The sequence below is a fragment of the Danio rerio genome, chromosome 19 (genome assembly GCF_052040795.2).
Source record: "Danio rerio strain M-AB ecotype USA chromosome 19, GRCz13ab, whole genome shotgun sequence".
NCBI classification, from domain to species: Eukaryota; Metazoa; Chordata; class Actinopteri; order Cypriniformes; family Danionidae; genus Danio; species Danio rerio.
This window is the reverse complement of record NC_141039.2, coordinates 14,639,029-14,651,806: the sequence shown is the minus strand read 5'-3', so window position 1 is coordinate 14,651,806 and position 12,778 is coordinate 14,639,029.

Below are 12,778 nucleotides of genomic sequence, written 5' to 3'. Positions count from 1 at the left end.
TTCGTAGTTTTTGGATAAAATCCAGCATAATGCTTCTGAAAGCATATCGAAAATCGGGATCAGTAGTAGCAGATTGCAGATTAGGACAGAATAGGTTGAAGGCAGGGAGAGCTGAAACGCCCGGGTTAAATCCGTGGGTTAGACCTAAAATCAGAAAATCAGAAAAGTTAGTATGAGGGTGACAGCGCAATTCAAAGGCAAGTTGAGAAACATTCACAGGAGTCGACAAGTAATTTTTAGATTTTTTATTCTTTGCTCTTAACACCTGGCAAATCACTTTGGCATGAGCGCCTCCGCAGTAGCTGCATAAATGTAGGTATTTGCAAGGAGCCCTGTAACACCTGCTGATATTGAAGTTTTGACAGATAGGACGATTAGAAGAAGGAGAGAGAAGAGAAGGCAGATTATCGCTGGGTGGGCGGGGGACGTAACTAGTGGATTCAGGAGGTTGTGCAAAATCAGAGGGGAGAGTGATAAAGGGACAGGATGTGGTGGGGTGAAGACTGGAGCGGCAGACGGCGCAAGATAAATTACGGCATCACAGAAAGACTCGGTTGTGGAGTTCAAGATCTACGGCCCCCCAGTAAGAAATTTGATTCCAATGAGTCAATCTGATAGCGCATTTAGTGGAGAACAATTTATGGTACGTGTAGAAATGTGTACCCCCATAGGAGAGCGCTAGTTTGGCTATAATAGCCATGTAGTCATTCAGTTCGCGTCTCCTATGGGGGAAGACTGAGCAGATGACGTCAGTGAAGCGAGCGAAAGCTATGGAGAATTCGGCCAGAGATAAAATGCGAGAATGGGTGTTGGATGGTGGTTTGAGTGTGACTGTGAAATCGCCGCAATTTACCTGGCATTCTGCCGCAGGGAGTGTAATAGGTGAAAGGAGTGAAAAGAGATCTATATCTGCACCTGATAAGATTTGGTTTCTTGTTGAATTGGAGACTGGAGGTGGTTCCATTGTTAAAGCATTCTGAGGCGGAGGGAGGGGTGTGGCTGTGTAAAGAGTGAATGGGGGGCGTGGCGAAGAAACTGGTGTGGGAAGAGTCGGATGAGTGACATGTTCAGTATTGGTGTGAGCGAGGGGAAGTTAAGAGGGAGGGAGGAAAGTAGGTTGGGTTGAAGAGGTTGGAACCGAAGGCAGAGGGTAAGAGGTAGAAGATTGAGGAGGAAAAGATTGGTTTAGAGGAATTGCAGGAGGATTGAAATGAGAGGCTGAGGTGGAAGGCATGTGAGGACTGGTTTGGGCGCTAGGGGGAGCAGGCGGCCAGAAGAAGGGTGTAGATCCGGGTTGAGTGAGAGAGTGAATGGCGTTGTTGGGATCCTGATTGGAGTCTTGCTGGAGGGTTGGAGGTGACGTCATCTGAGGTTGCCGGCTTGCCTGAGGGAGTTGTTCTGAGGGGGTGTGGCTTGAGACATGTTTTTGTTTTGATTTCCTTTTCCCAGTTTGAGAGCGGGGATGTTGGGTATAGGGAGTATAGCGAGAATCGGACTTCTGAGTATTTGGTCTGGCGGATGGGCTGAAGTGGCGTTAGTGTATAATTTTAACAGTTCCGGTTTGTTGAGGTTTCAGGGAGCGTGGATGCCAAGATCGGCTTGGAGTTTCCTGAGTTCGGTGACGGTTATTCTTTTTGATGGCTGGATGAAGGAGGATGCAGAGGCATAAGAAGAGGTAGGAGAAACATTATTAGTTCTGGATGTTGCTGGCAATGGTGATCTGTGGCGGGGTGGTCTGCTGATAGCGGAGCGGGTAATTCCCTGTCCTCTTGTTAAATCTTCGTTTTGAGGTTGGGGGTGTTGTATTACAGGCTGGTGTGTTGCTGGGGGGGTAACGATGATAGTGGGGAGGTCTTGAGGGTTGTTCTCTTGGTTTTCGGGCATGTTGTTGTTGTTGTTATTGTCGAAATTGCTCATGGTCTTGATGTATTAGCGTAGAGGTGACTTGATGGAGGTTGACGATGGTGGCGGTGAAAGTTATTGTTAGCTGGGTGGCTTGCTGGCTGGATGGCTTGCTGGCTGGATGGCTTGCTGGCTGGATGGTTAGCTTGCTGGTTAGCTTGCTGGTTTGCTGGTTGGCTGGTTTGCTGGAAAGCTGGCTTGCTGATTAGCTGCCTGAAGGTTAGCTGGTTTGCAGGTTGGCTGGCTTGCTGGTTAGCTGGCTTGCTGGTTAGCTGGGGTGAAGGTTAGCTGGTTTGCTGGTTAGCTGGCTTGCAGGTTGGCTGGCTTGCTGGTTAGCTAGCTTGCAGATTGACTGGTTAGCTGGCTTGCTTCGGTCTTCAAAACGAAGATAGCAATGGAATAAACCCCAGGGTATTTATAGTAGTTTAGGAGTCATCTGATTGGATCGTACTGAATTGGATAATGCGGGTCAGCTGCTAGCAATCATAAGCACGTGATCCTCTCGAAATTTGTTTATACATAAACTTCACTTAAAATCATGTAAACAGCTCTCACGTCTGTTATGGTGGTCGGCAGAAGGGAAGAACTGTATCAAAACAGAGGGTGGCCCACTTGTTAGTTGATGCCATCACCCTCGTTTATCAATGCCAGGGTGAGCCGCACCCCTGAATGTGAGAGCGCACTCTACTAGAAGTGTCGCCTCCACCTGGGCATTAGCACGCGGCGCCTCTCTCACAGATATCTGCAGAGTTGCGGGCTAGGTGACACCTAACCCATTTGCAAGGTTTTATAACCTTTGAGTGGACCCTGTTTCTTCTCAATTATTGGGTAACCCCGATCAATTGGGAGAAAACTAGGCTTGGTGTCAATAATCGCTTGCTGCCAGGCTACCTTACCTGGAGATACATGCACATTTTCTATTCTATTGGTAAGTTTCCCTTTACAGGTGAACCTAAGAGAATTCCTCTGAGGCCCCCAGCACCTGACTCAGCAGAGGAGTTGAGTGCATGGCCCAGTGTGTTGTTGGTATGCCCGTTTTGTCTACCCGCATACTGAAGTTCGATGCAAACTCTGTGCATTCCCCTGTTTTGGTGATGCCATATGCATTATTTACCACGGTGTGTTCCACTTTTTCAGGCGGACCCGTGTCTTCCCTAACCGCTAACCAGCTTATCATATGTAGCACTCCCCCTCATTAGGACTAGTCCATATGCTTTATTACTATCAAGTCTCCCCTCTTGTGTAGCAGGTGGTCTCCGCAGCCTACTCCCCCTTTGGGGACTGGCACGCTTTCTCAATGTACTGTCGTATTTCTAAAATCCCTAGTCTATATTAGCTAGATAAAAGCACATTTACGACTCCCAATCTAAATTCTTATTATTCCCATGTAATGGTAATATTCTGGGCCTATGCTTGGCAAACTGCTCATCAGGAGCGTGATGGGCTTAGCTGCTATGAGGTTTTCCATACAGTCTCTCATAGTCTGTTTAACATACACATGTTGAAGTTCCTTATGAAGTGTAATGTCCTGGTTACGTCTAACCCACGTTCCCCAAATAGGGAAAGGAGACGTGTCTCTACTGCCACAGCATCTGAGTCTCACCTGAGCTGGCTCCAGCGGCTGACTGATGTAGCTCTCATAATGACTCATCAGGATCAGCTGTGGAGCCAAGCTTCACCAATTCAACTGCCATTTCATTGGCCCGTTTTCTTAATTTTTAGATTGATTGCCTTACAATATTCAATTATAAGGACCTTTCACTGCCTTGATTTACCAACAAATTTCATCTTTGATTTACATAAACATGAAAAAAACATAAACCAATTTCCTCATTGTTCCACTTCACTTGCTATTCTTCAAATATTTAATTCCAGATTCAATCCTTAATCTCTGATTTACTCTATAAAGGTTGTATCTCTATTTTTTAAGCTTGTTTTGCCAATTTATTATCTTCTTTATGTCCTCTTAAACCTAGGTGTGGATGAATCTATATAAAACCAATTGATATATAACTGACAAATCCTTGAATCTATCTGTTAGATACTAAAGAAATATCCTGGTGTGCCCATGTTTGATTGGTATTGTAACCAGTATCAATCAAAGCCCAAAGGAAATGACCTTGTGTCATGCAAGTACATTTGTTTATGCAACCAATGGCATTGCATTGCGTCAGCCAGTTTTCTTGCTTCAGGCAAATGCCACGAGTGAAGGCTAATCAAAGAGGTTGACTATTATGACCTCTGGCAAAACTTGCCTGTACCACTTTTCAAGCACTTCCTGAATCAGAGTATACTAAAATATACAGTACATACTCACAAAATTCTGAAATTTTCCTTGGTTGTAAACTCAGAAAAGCACACTTCTAGACTTTGACCATATATAAGAATTTTGCCAGTCTCCATCCCATGGGGAATTTCCAGACATGCAATGCTCAGCTAAATAGTGAACATTTCAGCATCTGTCAGTCTGTCAACACTGACTAAATGTCCTAGTGTTGAAGATATCCTGCGCAATCTCACCCTTTTTTGGCTGTAATAATATATTATATTTGCCCTTGTGTTTTTGAAGGCCATTGTTGATTTTGATGAGGATGGTGTTGGACAGGAAAACGCTACATGTCCTCAATCCTCATCTCACATTCACACACTCTCTCCTGCAGTGTCTCACATTTCAGCAGAGGGTTTTTTTCTGAGTGCAGCATGTTTTTTTGCAGATAACCGCCCATGCATGGAGACGTTTGAGCCTCCAGGTAGCAGTGTGTGCAAGTCTCAGCACCCTCTGGGAGTATCAGCGCTTATCTGTTTCCTTGTCACACTATCAGTGGGTTGCATTGACTTTGCAACTGCTATCTTGATGCTTGACACTGACTGGAGAATTTATACTAATTGGTTTCAGCTTTTAGTGTAATAGTGACACATAAAAAAGAATAATTGCCAGAGTTGTGCATCAGTGGTGGAAAGAGCACTGAAAAATCATAAGAAAGTAAAATTACAATTACTTGCTAAAGATGTAGGGCTATAAGAGTAAAAGTATCTGTTCTACTCAAAGTATGAGTAAAAGTATCACTTCTAAAAGTAGTCAGTATTGAATATTGTGCTATGAAAATCCTTCCACATTAAACCCTGCAAATTTTAAATGTAGCCTCCCTCAGTGCTGTTTCCTTTTAAGGGTGCTTGTAAGTATAAGTTATATTATTTGCTTTTCATGGACTATACAACTTAAATGTGAGAATGTACATTACTTTGATATATGCACATTTTTCACAAAAAGTGTGATGATGCATCTTTTAATTCTTGAAAGTTTTAATATTTAGATTTTTTTTTTAAATGAATGAATATTTATATGTATTTATGTATGCAACACAGGCTTATTCTGAAAACGTACCATTATACCCATTTCTGGAGATAGCCAAATACGTCTCAAGAGCTGTGCTTTTTTTTTTTCAGTTTTTGTTATAACGAATTCACCAGAGAAGACCTTCCTTCCCTAAACCCAACAAATAGTGTTTTAAAAAGCACAGATTGACCCGCCCACCCACTGTCCTAAACTTAACAGATTTTACCACATTCTCACTTTGTTATTTACTTGCTTATTTTATTTTTTTGGCTTTTGTTTGCATTGTAAATGTTTTCTGGAACCGTTCTTCTCTGGACTCTAACCCTGTTGTCTTAGTTAAGTCCTCTCAGTGTGACAAGTCCACTGATGTATGGGGCAATCTAACTGGACAAATTGGTAACAGCGGGAAAGCCAGGTAAGCAGTCAGCTGGTAGCGTAAAAAGGAACAGCGCCATACTGCCCATAGCATTTTATTTTAAAGATGAAATGCAGCCATATGTACTTCTGGCTACATAATTCACAATCTCCAGAAACGAATATAGGGCTACACTTTCAGATTGAGCATATGTTTGCACTATATCTTTGCATCTAATAATAAAAACAAGATACCGCTTGTGCGAGGCATTTGAAATGCAGTGTCTATCGGCAGGACAGTAATTTGATTTTATTCTTTCTTCTGGCTGCCGTTATCAGTCTCATACTTTTTTTTTTTTTTCTTTTTATGAAAGTCTAAAAAGAATATTTGTTGTACTCTCTCATTCACTGTGCTCTGAGTTTACCCATCTATGACACCTTCCGCTACTGAGAAACCTGGAAATATGAAAAGGGTCCATAAAATCTAACTGTGTTATGTAAGGAATTAAGTACATCCAGTTGGTTATTATACAGCTGTCTTGAGTACTTGATTCTGATATGATCGTGACATTCCAAGGTGTGGTATTCTAACATAACAATTAAAATAATGCAGACTCATTCATTCATTTTCTTTTCGGCTTAGTCCCTTTATTAATGATGGGTCACCACAGCGGAACGCTCCTCCAACTTATTCACCGTATGTTTTATGCAGCGGATGCCCTTCCAGATGGAACCCAACACTGGCAAACACCCATACACTCCTTCATTCACACCCATACACTATGGCCAATTTAGCTTCAATTCACTTATAGCGCATGTCTTGGGACTGTGGGTGAAACCAGAGCACCAGAGGAAACCCACTCGGACACAAGGAGAACATGCAAACTCCACACAGAAATGCCAACTGACCCTGCCGGGGCTCGAACCAGCGGCCTTCTTGCTGTGAGGTGATCGTCCTGCCCACTATGCCACCATGACGCACCATAACACAGACTCATCTCTGAAATTCACCTTTACTGCCAGTGAATTCATTCAAGTCCATATACTTACATCCACATAAAAAAAATGAACTGCTTATTTTGTCATACTATGATTTTTGACTGTCTGGTGCTGTCTTGTTGTGTTTTTATGTTGTCTTGTTTTGTTTTATCTTGTGACTGAATAATGTGCAGGTTTTTGTATGGTCCATCAGTTTTAACAAGGTGGTTTAATTTCTGGACATCTAGGATGGTTGTTTTTTAAAGAATTTTAACCGCCATTGCTTTGTGCTGAACTGCCATTAAGAATGTTTGTCTTTATTCTATAATAACAACCTCGTGGATGTACATTATCTCTAATATAAATCTCGACCGGCTTATCAACAGCCTGACCTTAAGCTGAAAGTAACGAAAACCTCTAAATGGAGCTGATGGAGTATACCATAACCTATAATTTATTCAGTCATAAGATGGTGTCAAACAGTCAAAATAGCAGTAGAGGCAGACAAGCATGTAGATGTAAACCCATTCACTAACGGTCAAGATAATTCGAAGAACCTGGATCAGTGATCTTGGAAAAACAAACCTTGGAATGTCGGAACTTACAAATCAGAATCCAATATTTAAGACAACTGTGTAAAAAGATATGTTGATGTTTTGGTAATGCACTTTGAACCCAGACTAACATACAACCTCAATACCTTCCAATACCACAATTGGAATTCAGTTAATTTTAATACAAATCCTTAAGTGTAATGCCAAGTTCAGACTGCATGATTTTAGAAAGTTTTGAGAAACCTCAGATAAATTGCTGAAATCACAGGCAAATTGGTGCTAGTTCATGTGAGTAACAATCACACAGTGTGAACTATCAAAGACGTGATCTGTAAGAACTGCAGATGCTAAATATTTGTAGCTGTCGGAGATTCAAATCATGCCCTGTGAAATGTGTTCTAATTGAAAATAACTTCTGAGATTACCTACAGCCAACTAGTATGGGTACCTGCAGGCCAGCGGGGGGATGGGGAGAAGTTGAAAAGGCTTATTTTTGGTCTATTTGGACCCAAGAAATGAAGGAAAAACTAGAGGAAATTTGAAAGGATGACCTGTGTCTGTTTGACATGTCATCTGAGCAATAAAACAACCGGGTCGAAAAAGAAAAGTTTAAGAGAAATTGCTAATTCCTTTTAAACCAGGTGAGCAAAATAAGTACATTTTCTACCCCTCTAAAGGCTTCTTTCTCAATATGTAGCTAATAAAAAAGTTGACAAAACAATGTTTTGCAATTTTCCTATTGTAAAGTTGTGCCGTGTGAAACCCCCTGTCGCAGTGTAAACACAGAAAGGGACAGAATGTTACACCAGATAGTCATGCAGTGTAATAACATTGGTGATGCGTGGTGATTAGAAATTGTGCAGTCTGAAACTCTTTATATTTAAACTTGGTCATTTAGAAGACACTTTTGTCCTAAGTGACAAATATGAAAGGCATTAAGCAACTCTGCATAAGGAATTAATATACACAAGAAGTGCAACTAGTATAAAGGTACTGATATTGTTAAGAAAAAATAGTTTTTTTTAGGATCTAGTAAAGTGCTCATGGAAGAGATAAGATTTTAGATGTTTGACAGTTACCAGTGAATCAGTATTTCGTTGGATTAGGAACATCATTGCTCTTACAAATGACAGAAAAGAAAAAGCTTCTGGAAAGTGAAACTGTTCTGAGACAGCACTCACTTACTGATCAAGTGGAGGCCAGCTGGAGGATAGCTTTGTCCAGAAGCTAGTGTCAAGAGATGAAAAGAGGTTTGACATGGGATTTTGGGGCATCCTGAACTGGAGCATTCTGGATCATTTAATAAGATTTAAGCTGGATGATGTTGTACAGCTGATCTCTGCAGTTACCAATGAATCAACTATTTGATTCATTATCATATATAAAAGTAAAGCTGTGTGTTTATTAGCATAGCAGTGATCAGATAAACCATGTGATTGAATGACGGGTCCCGGTGATGTACTGTAGTGTGAATTGAGTAGAGTAGAGGTCCAAGAATCAGTCCCGGAGGAACCCCTGTGGCCAGTTGGTGTGCTTTGTGCACCTATGTTAACCACATTACACCAACCCCTCAACATCAAACATGATAACTTCGTCATACTAACTTCTTCAATCTCATTATCTCAACCTCATTAACTCAATAACAACCCCTCAGCTTGCGAATTTCCTTTTAAAGTGCTTCAAGTGTCAAGCACATTAATACATTTTGTTACCTCAGCCTCATTACCTCATCCTCCCTACTAATCTCAGTATCATTAGCTCAGCTTCTTTGGAATAATTTTGTTTAAGAGGCTCAAATGTCAACCCAGCCTCCACAGGCTCATTTATCTTCCCACTTTTAAGCTGCTGAGAGGTGCTTTAAACCAATGAAGCAGAGATAATATCAATCACAAATAAAAGAGTCAATCAGTGAACAGCTTGAAACATGAGTATTTGTAATGTGAGGGAATGAGCTCTTTTTCCTCAGTTCAACCACGGACATTTTAGAGCAATAACGGGAGACAAAATATATAACTCTGATGTGTCCCCTGAGGGCTCTGGCTCTACTTCACATTACATGCTCATTCAATTACCTTCATCAGGATCAAGGGTCCACCACACACACACACATACACACTGAAGAGTCCGGCATTCAATTACAGCTGAAGGCGATATCTCCCGACTCTGTCTATTGTTCATTCATTGACTCTTTGCAGATAGTTTGGGACCTGAAATCTCTGTAGTCCCTATAAAAAATGAGCTTTCATTCCATCTGACTCCATTGGGGCATCTATTGTTTTCTTCTCTGGTCTTTTGTGAAATAAAGGCTAACATTGTTGCAACTGATAATGAAGCGTAATGTTGCTCACATCACACTCTTTTTAAGGTCCTACAAGGCTTATTAAGCTCTGTTCGTGGTATTTTAGTGAGCATTGTTAGGTTGAAGGGGGCCAGGAATGCAGACAGCGAGTGGCTGGGTTTGAAATACCACTGTGACACTGCAGACTTTGTTAGTATCCGCATGGCATCAAAATGTTAAGCAAAAAAACATAAAGCAAAGACATTCTTACCACAATGGAGTTTCCTAGGGTTAAGACTGAGACAAAGGAAGTATAAATGATTTATTAAAACACCAAATTGCCATCACGCAGAAATCTGCCTTTACGCTGAGAATGAATGCTCACTGGGAAATTTTAGCTAGACCCCCTCATGGATTGAGTCAGCATATTCTGGAATGAGTTATGAGCTCATGTTATTGAAGTTAACCTCTTCCAGCAGACACAGTGTCACTAAATAATACAACAAATTGTGTCTTTCTCTTATTGTGTGGTGGCGCAACAGTCTTTCTTATTTTTTCATGGGCTGGTTTGCTTTGTGCATCTGTGGTTGTTGTTTTGTTTTTAGTAAGTACAATAGGCACATTGCTACTGACCTTATTCTTCATTGTGGAAGTAAGTTATTTTCTGCGATTGTTGTATGATTTTAAATTCATCAAGCAGCACCAAGCAGCATAACAAGCAGTTTTATTTTTTATTTCTAACAATCAATGTAAGTGAATGAGCCCGTAAGTCTCAAGCAAATAAGGTTCCAATGGCTGCTCTTACTTGAAAGAACGAGGTCAGTAAAAACTTTCCCAAAGCATTTCTCCAAAAAACTTTTCCACATTTTCACAAGAATGAAAACATATGCCCCAAAGTTCTCCTCACTCTACAAAGTCAACAGTTTACTTTTTATGAAATGTCAACAAAACTGTTCTAATGAGAAATCATCAGTATCTTTTGATTTGTTTAGCCTTTTTAGCATTTCGTTTAGGCTAAGCAATGCAAATTAGTGTAACTAAACATTTCCAAGAATGCTGCAAATGTGAGGTTTCAGTGCTTTTTTTGCCGAATAAACTGTTATTACTGTCATTTTGATTTATTTGTTTAATCCACTCTTATATACATGTTCTGATTACATGGTTTAGCATTCTGAAGCCACCTAACAAAAAATTCATTGTTGTACCATTTTCATTTTGCCTATTTTTTTTATTCTACAAAATTTGCTTATAACTATAGCCATCCTTCATAAATGTTTAAAGAGCCCATATTATACATGAAATAGGGTAATATCTTGGTTGTAAGGGTCTCCAACAACAGTTTAATATGCATGCAAGGGCAAAAAAACACTTTCATGGTCTTATAATCTGCATTTATTTTTATCTAATTATCCCAGCGACTCCCGTATGAATCGTCCAGTGATTCATTTGTTCCCATACCCCTCCTAAGCGCGAAGCTAATCTGCGCTGATTGGACCGATGACAGTCTGTTGCGATTGGTCGACTGCCTTCAGTGAGAGAGTGAAATGCCCAACAGCTAATCAGCAATATAAAAGTAATCACAGTTCATACACGCTCGATAGTGTAGGCGTGGATTTTAGCTGCCAGTGGGTCAATGTAAATACAGACGACTAACTATTTTATTGAGCAAAAACTCCAAAAACAGTTGAGATCTTCTAGCTTGTCTCACTCTGCTCTTTTCACAGACACACACACACACACACACATATTGCCCTCGTCCTGCTCCGGACAACAACATGCGCGCACACACACAAACAAACACACACACACCTCTGGACGACAGAGCGCACACACACACTACCCTCCTCCACGGAGCTCTGTAAACAAAGTAGCACGCGTCGCGTTTTTAACATGGCTTTACACCCGATATGAGAATAAATCGAGTTAACCTCATAGTACACGCGGCTACAAGTAACAAATCACAACTAAATACATTTGCAAGCTAGAGTAAACGAGGCAACTTTAATCGCACATACTTACACTTGAGAATTGGAGGAAGAAACCCATCCTGACATGTCCAGCAGTAAGTTACTCTTTACTGATCCTTCCTTTAACAAACGCCGATGAAGTATTCTTTATAGCATGTAGTTTCCAGAAGTTTCCAGTAGTTTCCAACTGCTTGGCTATAATGCTGAGGTTTCATCTTTGGGTAGAGACTCAATAATATCCATCTGCAGTGTGACTTCAATCGACCGGCATGTTTGTGTGTGTGTGTTTGTGGGTGTGTGTGTCTGGGTTTCTATGTTAGAGGGCGGGGCCGCAGGTTTCAAATCTCCCAGGTTTGCGCGTGCACGTGAATAACTTGGTTTCGTTAGTACGTCATGGCGAAACACCTAATGACTCGTTATCAAGGCGACTTGTTTGTAGCACTATGAGTCGACTCTTTTATGAGAGCTGCCAGATCCTCCAGAGCTGCTGGATTCTTCAGGGGTGTCAGATTCTTCTGAGTCCTACGAATGGCCAGAGCCACCACCTAAGTTTCATAAATGGCCAGAGCCGCCACCTGAACCCACGAATGGATACCAGAGCTGTGTGACCACCCCCAGTGCCGCCAGAACCGTGTGACCTCCCAGTACCACCAAAGCCATGTGTCTTCCCAGTGCTGCCAGAGACGTGTGACTTCCCAGAACCATGTGACCTCCCAGTGCCGCCAGAGTCGTGTGACCTTCCAGTGGCGGCAGAGCCATGTGACTTCCCAGTGCTGTCAGTGACGTATGCCTTCCCAGAGTTGTGTAACTTTCCAGTGCCGCCAGAGCCGTGTGACTTCTCAGTGCCTGTTGAATCAAAGCCTGGCCCGCTAGGGTTGTCTGAATGGTCAGTTCTTCCTGAACTGAAGTTTCCTGACCCACTGGGGTTATATGAACTGCCAGTGCTTTCTGAACCAAAGCCTCCTCACCCACTGGAGTTATCTGAACCACCAGTGCCTCCTGAACCTAAAACTCCTGATAGACTGAGGATATTTGAACTGTCAATGCCTGCTGCTACACTCTGGATTGTATATGGAGCGTCTGGAAGCCGCTCCTAGGGTAGGGGCTCTGCAATCTAGCAGTTGCAGATTGATGGAGAACTACAAATCCCATCTCACACACACACACACCAATTCTAGTTCTCTCATTGATTGCAAACACAAAGCTGAAGCTTGTGAAGACTCAATACCAGAATGATAAATACACCCCACACACATTGCTGAATCTTGCTAACTGTTAAACTGTAGCATAACGAATGTCCTGTCTAGTCTTTCTGTGTTTTGATTATTGCCTTGTTTTCCTGTTATTGATTCATTGCTGCCTGTACTGACCGTTAGCCTATTTTTGACTATGATCTTGGATTACCTTT